The following is a 13,713-nucleotide window of genomic DNA, read 5'->3' as shown; positions in this document are numbered from 1 at the left end:
GTGGGGCAACTGACCATGGGTTAAATAAACCACGTGTTAGCATTATGTGCAAATCAGGCCATATTGTGGCAGGATTTTCCTGGTCAAAACCTTGGTTCAGCCAAGAACCCACTAGGTGGTGCAATCCTACACCTGTCATGGCTGGTTAGGGAATGCTGGGAGCTGTAGGACTTTTTTCTGTCTAAACATGCATAAGGTTGCATCCAGAGGGTGCAATCCTATGGGCATAGGTGGCCGCCTCCAAACTTGGAGGCGACTGCCTATTCAATGCGTGGCAGGAGGAGCGTGGAGGGGATCCTATCCTCCATGCCCCAGCCCTCTACATTTGTGGCTAGATGGCCAATTTCAGCTATCTAACCATGGGACCTTGGAGTGGGGGTGGGGAGGCCGGACGACGCATAGGAAGCATTGTACTGGCATTTCTGCACTCCCCGCCGGGAATGCACCCTTTTGCCCCGCTCTGCACTGCTCTAATGAGCCCAGAGCCCAGGGACAATCCGTGTCACCTACAAGACAGTGGGGGAGGGCAAGGAGAGGCGGTTCTCCGGGAACCGACCTAAGAGAGCGGGCTCCAAGGTTGGTTCCCAGAAACCGAACAATCTTATGGCTGTCTAGCTGCTGCGTAGTGGCCATAGGATTGTGCCCTTAATTATTTAATATGAGTTAAAAATTGGACCACTAGTGCCTCATGGTCATTATAGCCTCTTCTGACCTGACACAGCAATTACAGTTTTCTGAGTAGTAATGACAGCCCTCAGCCTTATACATCATATTCCCACAAAACAACTGGTCCTTCTAGTTTCTTTTTCAAGGATACTTTCTCTGTTGCTCTTAGCTGCCTGCCTTTCCCTCAAATATATATTTAAAATTGAAAGAGGTATGGCTGAACTCCGTTTGCACACAGAAGACCTTTTCTATTAGGGCCAGCCCTACAATTAGGCAGAGTGAGGCAGCCACCTCAGGCAGCAGATGATAAAGAACAGGTAGCAGTGGTGAAATGTTGGAACCCTGTGCCCCCTAAGCTAGCCTGTTGCCCTCACATGTAATGGAAGACACTGGCCCATTGCCAGTGTTAAACTAAGATTAAGTGGACAGTCTCTCAGCTTCTGTACATGGAATAGGAGAGGGTGCCATCTTGTCCTTCATCTCAGGAAGCAAAATGATTTGGGTTAGCCCTGGTTTCTAGTTATTGTGGGCAAAGCTCCTGAAATAGGGACAGCCCATACAAATTATGAACAGGTCACATCTTTCCCGAGGAATGTCAAAAAATGGACAGTATAGAGCAGAGGAGGTTGAGGGCCAAATTAAATTTCAGAGAAGCTCTTGGGGCCTGCATTCCAGTAGTAGGTGGGGCCAAAGACAAAAGGGGTGGAGCCAAACATACAAACACACACCCCACCTCTTTTATGCTTGAAGCTCTCACTGCCGCTAACTAAGCCTTAGGAGAGGCATTTCAACCTTTTAGAATGGGGGAAGTACTGCACAAAAGCCAGGAACCACCAAATGATCAGTGGCTGGGGGAAAGAAGGTGAAGCCAGGGGAAGGGGAGTGGCCATCTGGGGAAACCCCAAGAGGTGGATTTGGCCCCTGGGCCTGAGGTCCCCCACCCTTGCAGTAGAGCTTGTATCTTCTTCCCCTCAGTTGAACAATGGTTCCATCCTTGTTTAACCTTTAAGGGAAGCTGATTCTTAAGCCATTTCAAATGCAAAAGCCAAGATTGCTGTGATGTGATTAAAGATTTGACACTCGGTTTGAGCAGTCCTGCATATACACCTGAATTTTGGGTAGGTGGTCTTAATGAAGTGCAACTTGCCTAGACATAGCCCTCTTTCTGTCAGGGGATTCTTAATCTCTTGTCTCATCTCATCAGAATACAGAGGAGAAATGTTAGACTTTGTGTGGATATTTGGCTGCTCTATGTTACAGCAAATGAATAAATATATAGTTTCAGTTTTCATTCTTTTAACATTTCTATTAAAGTGCTTATGTCTGCCTATTTTCAAAGGAAGTCTTACAAAAAAGCTTTCCCATTTGCTATGTGTACATTTAATTTGGTTCCCTGCTTAGTTATTGAGTCCCACCAGGCTTTTGTTGTCAAGTGCAACAATTTAATTTTGTTGGCACAAATATAATATTTTTCTCTTCAGTTTATTTTCTTACCTTTTAAAGCCTCTGGACAATTTTATGCATCTCTCTCTCCTCCCTCCCCCCCCCCCCGCCATTTTTGAAGAATGTGGAGTTCAGAGAAACAGGATATGTGGGATGAGTATGCGAAGGAGTTGATGATATCGCTTAAAAATATGGTCCATTGCCATTTGTGTGAGAATGTACATCTGTGATTATTTCACTGTGCCACTCTACCTAGGAAAGCTGCATTAACTTCTCTCTTTCAAGCCTTGAACAACAAACAATAATAATGCATCTAAAATTAGTAGCTGTGCTGAATTTTTTTTAAAAAAAGGAAAACAGGTCCTTTGCACAGGCTTACAATTTAAAAGACATTTGGGAAAACCATTTTGCTTCCCAGGGTTAAAACTTCTGTTGCTTGGATCAAGCCTCAATTTGAGCCAAGGTATGTGTTACTTTGTAACATTCCAAGCATTATGTTAGTTGGAAAAGCTATATAAAAGATGATGATGTTGTTGATGATATGATATCATGTTGATGATGATGATGAGATGAAGAAGAAGAAGAAGAAGCAGCAGCAGCAGCAGCAGCATAGTAATGTAGTAGTTATAGCATAGGAATTGGAGTGATGACTTGGTTCCAGAACCTGTTTTAGAATATCCAGGGCTTAGCCCTGTGAAGTAATAATCAAAGAGTGTGGCTGAACATATGCAGAGTGCCATTCCCTTAGCATGAAGAAATCACTGTCAGCCTACACATAGGAATAGGAAGATAATAAGTGTCCTACTGGATCAGACTAAAGGTCCACTGAGTTCATGTTCTGCTTACAAAACTGACCAGCAGGATTCTTTTATGTGCTCATGAGCAGGACATGAACAAGCTGTCCCTGTGGCTTGTCCCCAGCGTCTGGTGTATTGCCTCTGCGCATTGAAGTTCCATTATGCCATCATGGCTAAACCAAGGGGATGGCTGGCTCCCAAGCAGGCTTGAGCCTCTGTCACATTTTGTTTTTAAAATAAGCAACTAGAACAGGCACTTTAACTGCTTGCATCATGTTCTTGTATCTTTTCAGGGTTGGAACACACATGCCTTCCCTGCTATTTGTTGGGCTACAACTCAAAGGGTGAGAAGGCCAAACATTCATTAAAAGAGACATGGGCCTCTTCTGGGGTTGGATCCAGGATCCGGCTTCTGCACGTGGAAGGGACCTTCTGCTCATGGAAGGGACCTTCTGTGCACAGAAGATCCCTACCCCCAATTTTTGGAAAACCCTCCCCCTTCCCCTACTATAGCTCACTCCATTAAGAGCTTGGAAGAGCCCTGCTGGATCAGACCAAGGGTCCATCTAGTCCAGCATCCTGTTCACACAGTGGCCAGCCAGCTGTTGACCAGGAAACCACAAGCAGGGCATGAGTGCAACAGCGCCCTCCCGCCCATGTTCCCCAGCAGCTGGTGTACAGAGGCTCACTGCCTGAATAGGCATTCAGCAGGAGCTCTTGACTCTTTGTGTGGTGTAGCACTTTCAGAGGGCTGCAGAGCCGCCATGGGGAGGTGTGGACAGGGAAGTCCACTTCCCCAAGTGCAGTTGATCCAGCTTAAATCTGGATCCAACCCCTGGTTTGCAGCTTCTACATCATTTTCTCTAGAACCCCATGGTTCACCAAGAGACAAATGCAACATGGTGCTTCATGGGGCGGGACCAATTACTTACTACAGCTGTATTTAAATTATAGCAATTCTTTCTGAATGTGCATGTATACATATAAATTAGCATATGCAAGTGTCATGCAAACCTGTGTCCTCTTTTTTGGTGATGCATTTCCTCTTTGGGGGCAATTTGTGAGTGGCCGCCCTATTGCAAATGTGTGAAACGTGGTGGTGGTGGGGAGGTGGGTTTTGCTCTGGCACCTATTTGCTTCCGTCCTCATAGTCCAAGGCCAGCTGCTACAGAGCCCTTTCATAATTTACATTAGCTCCTTTGTTTCAGAGTATTTCTAGCTGCTCAGCCATGGGCTGTTGAGGGAAGTTGCCCATCAATATAACCTTTGCTTCCTAAGCCCTTCTATAATTCTTGTCCCAGTCAACACAAGGAGATTGCGGTGTCCTATGATCAATGCTCCATCCTCCAGCTGAATAGATATTTTCCTCCCATATGTTTGCTCACCTTGCCCAGGGAGACCAGTAATTGCTCTGTTATCATTGTTTTCCCATTTCTGTTTATAGCCTGAAGTCCAAGGTGCTTGTCCCTTAACTAGCCATTGTGAATGTCACCATCGTGCCTGCTTTATGTCCTTTATGTGTGGGAGCTGTAGGAAAACACAGAGCAGTGAAAGCAATAAATATCAAGAATTGCTACTTTGGATAGGTTCAGTTCAAATTATTCAAACTATGTAAAGGTATATATATTATAGCCTTTCTTTCTCAGTTCTCCATTTTATTTTATTAGGATTCTACTTGTGAAAAGTGGCATTAAAATTCATAAAATAAATCTATAATAATAAAATAGTATGTGTTTCTGTCTGTCTGCGTGTCTATCTATCCATCCATCCATCCATCCATCAACAGCACCATAGCGCCAAGACCATGAAACCTAGACACCTGAAACTTGGCGTACATACTAAGAAGATGCTAGGAATGTGCACTCTGGGCTTATTTTTTATGTATTAATTAATTTTAATTAATTTTAATGTGTCCATGTGGTTGAAGCTTGCAGTAATATATTTAGTCACCAGGGAGCAGATTTCCCTAACCTGCACATAGCTTTGCAGCTTGCAGGCCATACAGTTTGAAGATAGGGGAGATTAGTAGGCTGACACCTATCCCTACCCCCTGCTGTGCCCCCCCCAGGGGAATGGATTGGGTAGACCACTCCCTCAGGGGCTATAGGGGTGCACTATGTTAGGGCCATGCCTAGGGGTGTCAGCAGGCATGGCTTCAACCAGACAGGGCAGGTATTCCATCCCATACAACTTTGGGAATTGCCCTGCTTTGTTGCTGATGGAATGGGGATGGTGTTTAAATATGCTCCTCTTTACACATCAAAAGCTTTTGTGAAGGGGGTGTGAGGCTTCATGGGCTAGCCTCATCCCTGCCATTGATGTGCCCACCTTCCAGGGCCCCCTCAAGAACCATGTGTTCAGCAACCACATGGGCCTATGCTAGGGATGTATGAGAACATTGTTTCTGCATGCAAAACATGCAAGCGTGTCCTGTCTGCAACCCCAAATGGGAGCACAAGCAGGAGAACACATTCTCCGAAAATATTTGCAAATTCTTGAACATATGCTAGCATTTGAAAAATATGCAAATTTTGACAAAAAAATTCACAATTGCACAACTTTAAAAACTTGCCACATTTCACACTTAAGTCTATGTGTGGAATTTGCATAACTTTGGGAAATTGTGCAAATTTGAGGTTTTTTTTATGATACACATTCAATCCGTTTGTTTCAAGCAATTTTCCTGTTCAAACAAACATAGATTGCAAGTGCAAACCGAGGAGGGACGAGCAGAAAGCTGATGTTTGGAGAATTTGGGTGAACATGAACATCGCTTGCTTGCACATCCCTAGCTGGGCCCAATTCCTACAATAACATCCCATTTCAGATAAGGTTACCAGAACTGCGGACAGTATCCCAAATGCAGCCACTCCATAGATTTATTTTTCAAAGGCATTACAATAAGGACCATCTTGTTTGCAGTTATTTTCCTAATAACCACCATCATGGGATTTGCCTTTTTTTTTCACTGCCCACATTACCTTATGAAGGCACCCCTCCATATCTATCATTCCCTCTATTTCTCACAATCAGGCATGAGTGCCATTGCTCAAGTAGCCAAAGTGGCATCATCCACGTACCAGAGGGTAGGTATCAGCAGGCTTGGGTTTGCAGAATTGCACAGAAATCTTTAGCAAAACCTTAAGGGGAGAGAACCCCTCAAACAACTGAAAACTAGAACCTATCATTCCATTATACAGCAATAAAATGCTCAGGTTCTGGGCTAGAAACCTTCTAGTGCTGCCTTACCCAACTGGGTGCCCTCTAGATATGTTGGACTACAACTCCCATTAACCCCACAACAACTTGATTACATGCTGGCTGGGTGATGGGAGTTGTAGTCCAACATCATCTGGAGGGCACCAGGTTGGGGAAGGCTGTTCCAGCACTCTGTATAGTAGGGGCCCCCAATGTGGTGCCCGCGGGTGCCATGGCACCCATGGGCTCCTCCAATGGTGCTCATCCAACATGGTGCCAACAGGAACCGGAAAATTTTTTTCCCCAATATTTTAAAATATACATACATGGATTTGTATGAATTGCATACAATGTTCTAGCAATTACACATGGGTTTCAACAAAAGTGGACCAAATATCCAAATAAGTATCCATTTGAAGGTGGTGTCTATATGCCACCCATTCAAATACTGGAAGCGTTTAAGGTCCTCAATCCACTGCATTATAGGAGGTGAGTGTTTATCCTTCCAATGTTGCAATATCAGTCTTCTAGCTGTCAAAAGGGTGCAGAGAATCCATTGATGCTGACCATTTGTTAATTTCCATGAAGCAGATAAATAATTGAAAAGAGCGTGTACATCAGTGAATATTAAAGACTGTTCCAGTATAAAATTTATCTGCGTAATAACCTCCACACCAAAAGAAACAACTACTGGACTTTGCCAAAACATATGTTTAAAAGAAATATTGGCCATATTACACTGCCAGCAATTACATTAATTACACAATCCCTTATTAAAAAGACATTGCAGTGTCCAAAATAAATGAAACATTGGGTTTTTTTGGCTGAATAAGATGCAGCCTAAGATCCATAGATGCGACAGGTAAAAGCGGCGATCCACTGATTAGGCATTTTGTGGTGGTGCCCACAGGAGTTTCTCAAATTCCCAAATATGCCCACTGGTCCAAAAAGGTTGGGGACTCCTGCTCTACAGCATACAGGGGGAGAGCAGGAGGAGTCAAAAGGTGTCCTTTTCCCCATCCTCTCTTCTGAAATATCCCCCTGACCTGCTGCAATGGCTAAAATGGACTACAAGGCACCCAGGCTGGTGAGTTCCCTGAACAGGAACACCTTTTTTAACTAGAGATGAACTAGAGATATGCAGCAACAGTTTGTTGTAGGTTCTGCTTGGGGTTTTTTTATTTGTTTGGTTTGCTTAATTTTTCACTAGGTTTGATGTTGGACATGGGAATGACTAGTTCAGCTGTCCACGCAACCTTTGAAGGAAACAAAAGCTTCCCGTTGGAGCCATAATATGACAAACACCCATTTCCTCTCCAACTTCCATACATTGTTGAAAGACACTGCTGGATGTAATGGCACTTAAATCAGCCTTTTACTCTTCTCTTCCAAAAGGCGATATTGGTCATGGGGAATCTTATTCTTCTCTAAAGTTTCTTTTCCTCGGCTTATAGAAGACTTTCAGTATCCCATTTAGTGTAGTCACTTCCTAGAATTGCAGGGGAATCAGTAAATACAGAATCTACAATTGCTAAGAAAACAAATCCTGCCCAAAGACAGGTTGCTGGGATGCAGATTGGAGAACAGTGGAGGCTGGTGGTTCCAACTTCAGTGGGGCAGTGAATCCACTCTGTGTTTCAGTCAGAACCAGCCAGAACTGTAAAGAAGGTATCCAAGGTACTGAACCAATTTTGTGGCTTGGTTTCAGTGCCTTGGATAGCTCCCTTAGAGTTCTGGCAGGCTCTGGCTGAAACCCAGAGTAGATTCACAGCCCCACAGCAATTGGAGCCACCAGCCTCCACTGGATCTATATTTTAACTGTTTTTGTACTTTCAGTATTGAGCCACTCCTGGTTGATGCCTCATGTCTCTATTTCTCTCATGACTTACAAGGACTATGAAGAAGGATAACAGCTGGAGTTTGCTTGTCGTGGCGTACCAACATATAACCTTGCCAACCGCTCTCAAAAGCACAATTCTGATTTAACGAGTCAATTGAAAACTAATGCAGAGTTTGAACTGCGTCTGCACCCTAGTCTGGACAAGCCATTGGGCCTCAAAGCACCACTATTTCAAATCTTTCTCATTTGTTCCCACAATACCCATGTGAGTCAGATCATTAATAGATCCATTCTACAGATATGGGAACTGAGGTTGCGAACTTGGATCTTGTCCCGCTGGCTCACCCAAGACATTCACAGGGGAACAGGGATTTTAACTCTGGATTTAATGTATTTCTGCACTTGTTAGATTCTCCAGAGTAATTACCATAGCAAGGACCCCCTCAGCTTTAAACTTTTTTTGGGGGGGGGGCTTCTTTCTAGCCCATTCTCCTGACTGGCTGAGGTCCCAGTCTGCTGTAGTCTGGGCTTTGGACAAACCAGCTCATACATTAAAAGCATAGGTGAGTGGGGTCATTTTAGGGATGTACGAAAGGGACTTACCTTGTCCCACAGCTTTTTTTGCGGTGGGGGGAGGCGCTTTGCTTCTCCCCCCGAAGTTCAGGCGAGGGGGGGGAGGCATCCTGCCTCGCCTGGCCGAAATTCAGGCTGGGGGGGGAGGCGCCCCGCCTCGCCCAGCCGAAATTCAGGCTGGGGAGAGGCGCCCCATCTCCCCGGCCGCGAAACAAAAAGTGAAAAAAACAAACAAACCCGTGATAGGCTACGTAACGATTAACGTAGCCTATCACGGCTAGATTTCCAAAGTCAGCCATGATAGGCTAAGTCAATCGTCACGTAGCCTATCACGGGTGACTTTGGAAAAAAAAGCGCATACGCAAATGGCGGCGGCCCATGGGTGCCGCCATTTGCATTCCTTATTTGGTCCTGGGTAGTCTACATGAAGATTTACGTAGACAACGGCGAATATAAGGGCAACGCAAATAGCGTTGCCCTTATTTTCACCATAGTCTACGTAAATCTTTACGTAGACTAGATGTGCCAAAATAAGGAATGCAAATGGCGGCGCCCATGGGCTGCCGCCATTTGTGTACGCGCTTTTTTTTCCCCCCAAAGTCACCCGTGATAGGCTACGTGACGATTAACGTAGCCTGTCATGGCTGACTTTGGAAATCTAGCCGTGATAGGCTACGTTAATCGTTACGTAGCCTATCACGGGTTTTTTTTTTACTTTATTTTGTAACGGCAGCGGCGGCAGCCGGTCAGAAGACCGGCCGCTGCCCCCGCCCCTGCCGAACCGCCGCCGAACTGCCGCCGGGACCCGCCGCTGGGAGGGACATTCGCAGGAGGTAAGTCCCATCCCGGGGGGGTGTGTGGAGAATTTCACCGCCAATTTCGGGGGGCCGAATGCGTTGGCATTCGGCCTCACCGAGATTCGTGGAGAAATTCTCAGAAATTCTCCGCCATCCCTAGGCCCAGCACCTCTGCAGCCACACCCCAAGAAGACATGGCAACTGATTCTGAGTTAGACAAGGAGGGGGAGGGGGAAGGAGGTGTCAAGATGTCAACGTTGCAGGAGTGGGCCCCCGGTGAGAATAACATTGACAGAGAGAGTGAAGCCCAGCTGCCATCCAATCAGTTGGATGACATCCAGGCTGCCGCTCCTCCCTGGAACCCGTGGGAATGCAGGCTCCTAACCAAGAGGAGGAAGGGGTAGGAATAAGAGACCCAAGAGCTAGACATCAGATGAAAAGGGAGGAGTAACATTTACAGTGCAATCCTGTACATGTCTACTCCGAATTAAGCTCCATGGGGTCCATTGGGACTGACTACCAGGTAAGTGATTACAGCCTCAATGGATTCTTGATTTTTGGTCAAGAAAGGCTTAAAAATACTCAAAGGGCTAGATCCAGATGTAGGCGCATGCAACTAGGCTACTGGAATTCGGGATAGACGGACCACCCTGAGCCCACCCCACGCAGCACTTGCTGAACCCCCAGCACTCACCTGACCCAGATGAGTGGTGCGGGGCGAGTTGCTGGGTAGTTCATGGGCTGCTCAGCAGTGGTGTGCAGGCATCTGCTCCCTTGTCAAAGCTGCTCGTTCTTTTCCTTAAGTATCCCATCTATGCAAATGGGGGCCATAAAGGGGCAACCTCCGCTGCATTACTTCCCTGCTCCTTCCTCCCCATGGCAGGCTCTCCAGCCCCTTGAAAATGCTTCACAGAGGGTGAGGGGGGCTGGTGAATAGAGTAGGCTGTAGTGTGTGTGTAAAGGGGGTGGGGCTGAAGGGGAAGTGGAGCTCCTAGAAAATTGGGCAGAGGCACCTTCTGAGAAGGGAGTGCCACTCACAGAAAATGCCTCAGCCTGATTTGGGGGAACTGTCCTTCCCTCTCCAGCAAAGCATACCCCATTCAGCAGGGTTCCTTGAACCTCTTTGTAGCATTTCGGGGGGCCCAGAGGGACTGCCATGGGGCTGAGAGGAAATGGATGTCTGCTTCTACTAGCCCCATTACCTGTGCTTAAATCTGGGCCAACCCAATGTCTCCATACAGTACGATAAACTCACTGAAGCTTCTGGGCCTACCTATGGGGTCACACAACACAACCCACACTCAAGGTAGAGTATGGGTTGAGTGTGGGTTGTCACTGAACTGTGGGTTGTTATGTTGTGTGAACCCAGCTGCACTAACAAACCATGGGTTATTAACCAAAAACTATCCACAGTTCACAACCCAACAACAAGCCACGGGTTCTCGTTGTGAGTTGTTCATGGTTAACAAACCATGGTTTGTTACCATGGCAGGATTCATACAACTCAACAATCTATGGTTCAACAACAATCTATGGTTCAACAACAATCTATGGTTCAACAACAACCCACGCTCAACCCACATTCAGCCTTGAGTGTGGGTTGTTGTGTTGGGTGAATCCAGTGTCACTTGCTGATTGTCAGCACAATTATCTTTTTAGTGAGAGAATCACTCATGTCTTAGAAATGCTGCTGTTTCAGATTAGCGATTGTGTCAAGTATGTGTAATGCCATATGGCCTTGATAACATGCCTGCCACTTCTCAGAAAACAATTACTTCGGGTTTGGCACAGGTTACCTGCAATATTTGCTGTTTCTTTGGATGATCCTGTATTGTCATAATACAAAAAGTGATTGACATCTCTATGTAGTGAGATTCTGGACTGCAATTCAACTCAAGAACAAGGAAAAACTCAGATGCTGGACAAGTTATATAGCCAAAACCAAGACCATCTCACAAAATGCTTTAAATGACATACATCTTTCCACCGCTACCTGTCACTCTCTTCTGTGGCCTATGTCATCTAATGCTGTGCACAAAGCACTCTTATTTTATTTGAAAGGCTGATAGATCAAACCATTTGGAAATCCCATAGGCTAATTAGATGATGAGTGTAGCTCATACTCAAAATATTCAAATCCATTTAATGCAGATGGTTCCAATGATATGTGGGCCACAACTCTCCCCTCTTATGGTTCTTAATCTTTAAACTGGACTTGGATTGTACAGGCCTTCGAACAAGAGTGCCTTCAAACTAGAGAAGGCAGATCTGTCAAGTTCATTCAATCCTGCTTCCATCCTGGGGTAGTTCCTGCACAGAAATGCATGCATATATATATATATATATATATAGCACATTTTGGAGCACATTTTTCAAATGTATGCATTTTTGTGCACATGCATCCATTGATTAAAATGTGTTTGTGCACACTTTTCAAATGTGTGCATGTTAATGAACAATCCCCCACACCCCCTGTTTTGCAGAATGCATTGCAAGCTCAGAAATATATGGCTTTCTGACCACAAATTGCATTCAGGTCTGCCTTCAGTTCCAGGAGGTATGAATCAGGTAAATCTGTAAAACAACAACAACAACAACAACAGCAGCAGCACCTTGACACAGCTAATTTCTCACCCATCCCTACTTCAAATTGACAATTGTTCCCTGCAGAATAGGACACATAGCCATCATAGCTATGGGCTTGGTATTGCTTTTTTCTTTTTCTTTTTTGGTACAGATCAGCTGAACCTGGTCACCTTACTTGAGGCTTTCTGGACATCATATGTGTCTCCAGTGAATTGTTCTTTTGTCCTTTCTTGCCTCTCTGATACTGCAAATCCTTCCTTTGGCCTTGGTGAGGAGCAAATGGCAAACAGCTTCCCATTTGCTTCTGCAGGAGATGCGATGACCCTGATAGGGTTTTGTCTTGTGCAGCCACCTGGTAATAAGGACCCCCTCTAGCAATTAGGTTGAGAAAGTTCTTTGACTGGTCAACTGTGGTTTGGAAGTTTTTCTTATGCATCTTACGAAAACAGACAGATGCATAAAGTCTGCTTGCAATACCACTATGAATTGTTGGTTAATACTGGATAGTAAAAGAAGATTACTACCAGAATCAGCTCATTGATCTTCTGTTCATACAAGAAATATAATGACTGCAGTCAACTCTGTGGGTCCTACAGATCATGTCACCACTGCATATACTTGCTCTTTCATGAAACAGCCTGTGCAGGACTCTGCTTGAGTATCCTTTATGGAGAAATGAATGGCGGTGGTGGTGGAAGGGAAACACTTCTTTCCAATGGAAGATTTTCTGGTTGCTTAAAGCTGCTTAGCCCTGACTTGGTACAATCATTCCATGATGAATCGCTTTTACATTCAACATGTTTGGTCCAATTTTATGATTTTAAAAAGAAAGATACACAACAGATGCGGCTAAAAGAGACTCCCACTCCTTCTTGGATGCTCATGTTATGAGTGGCAATGGTTCCTGTGATGGCAATGTCCTGAGAAATGTCATCTTTATTGCTAACCAGGTGATGGCAGCAGGTGATTAATGATAACAGAGTTTACTCTAGAAATAGGTTATTTTTCCTGATGGAGAGAAAAAAAAACCAGCGGAAGGTTCCCAACCCATTTCATCACAGTACTGCAGCCTGTCCTAGGAAATTGCTCTCTAAGGATATCAGTGCAGATGTAAATCAAAGCTCAAACTAATGTAGACAAATTAATTTGAAACCACAAATGAAGTGTGAGGTCACACTGCTCTGGATCCAGAAGTCTGAGTATGCTCAGTTCACACAAGGCAAAGTGGAGTAACTATGTTGGACCGAAACTTCCGTAATCCCCAGCCAGCAGTCCAACACATCTGGAGGGCACCAGGGTGGGGAAGGCTGGAGTAGCATAAGCCCTGCTGTGGGCTTGTGTTTATAGACAAGGGATGTCAGAGGAATCTGTCCAGAGGGTGAAGCTCACAGAGCTTTATTCAGCTACCCCCTCCCACTTCGGGTCACTTTCTTGTGAGCTGGCCCAACTCAATCTGCATGGAGTTGGGCCGGCTCATGGATTTGTGTAATTTGGGCAAATGGCTTTACACAATTTTTTTACAAAACAGAAATCATAGAATCATAGAATTCCATTCTATGATTCAATGATTCTATGATTTCTGTTTTGTAAAAAATTTGTGTAAAGTCATTTGCCCAAATTACACAAATTGTAGCTATAATTTGCATAATTTGTGCAAATCGCTTTTTATGCCAAAATCCCACCACCACCTTCCTGGATTTTGGGAACAACCCCCTGCTTTGGCTCACAAATGCAAGCTGGGTCGGGGGTGCTGTAGGAATCCTTTGGTCCCCCAAAAGTCCAGATTTTCTGGTGATAGACATCCCTATTATAG

This window comes from Heloderma suspectum, chromosome 4 (genome assembly GCF_057233095.1).
Source record: "Heloderma suspectum isolate Gila_16-S chromosome 4, 16-S_ref, whole genome shotgun sequence".
Lineage (NCBI taxonomy): Eukaryota > Metazoa > Chordata > Lepidosauria > Squamata > Helodermatidae > Heloderma > Heloderma suspectum.
Note: the sequence above shows the minus strand (reverse complement) of the source record.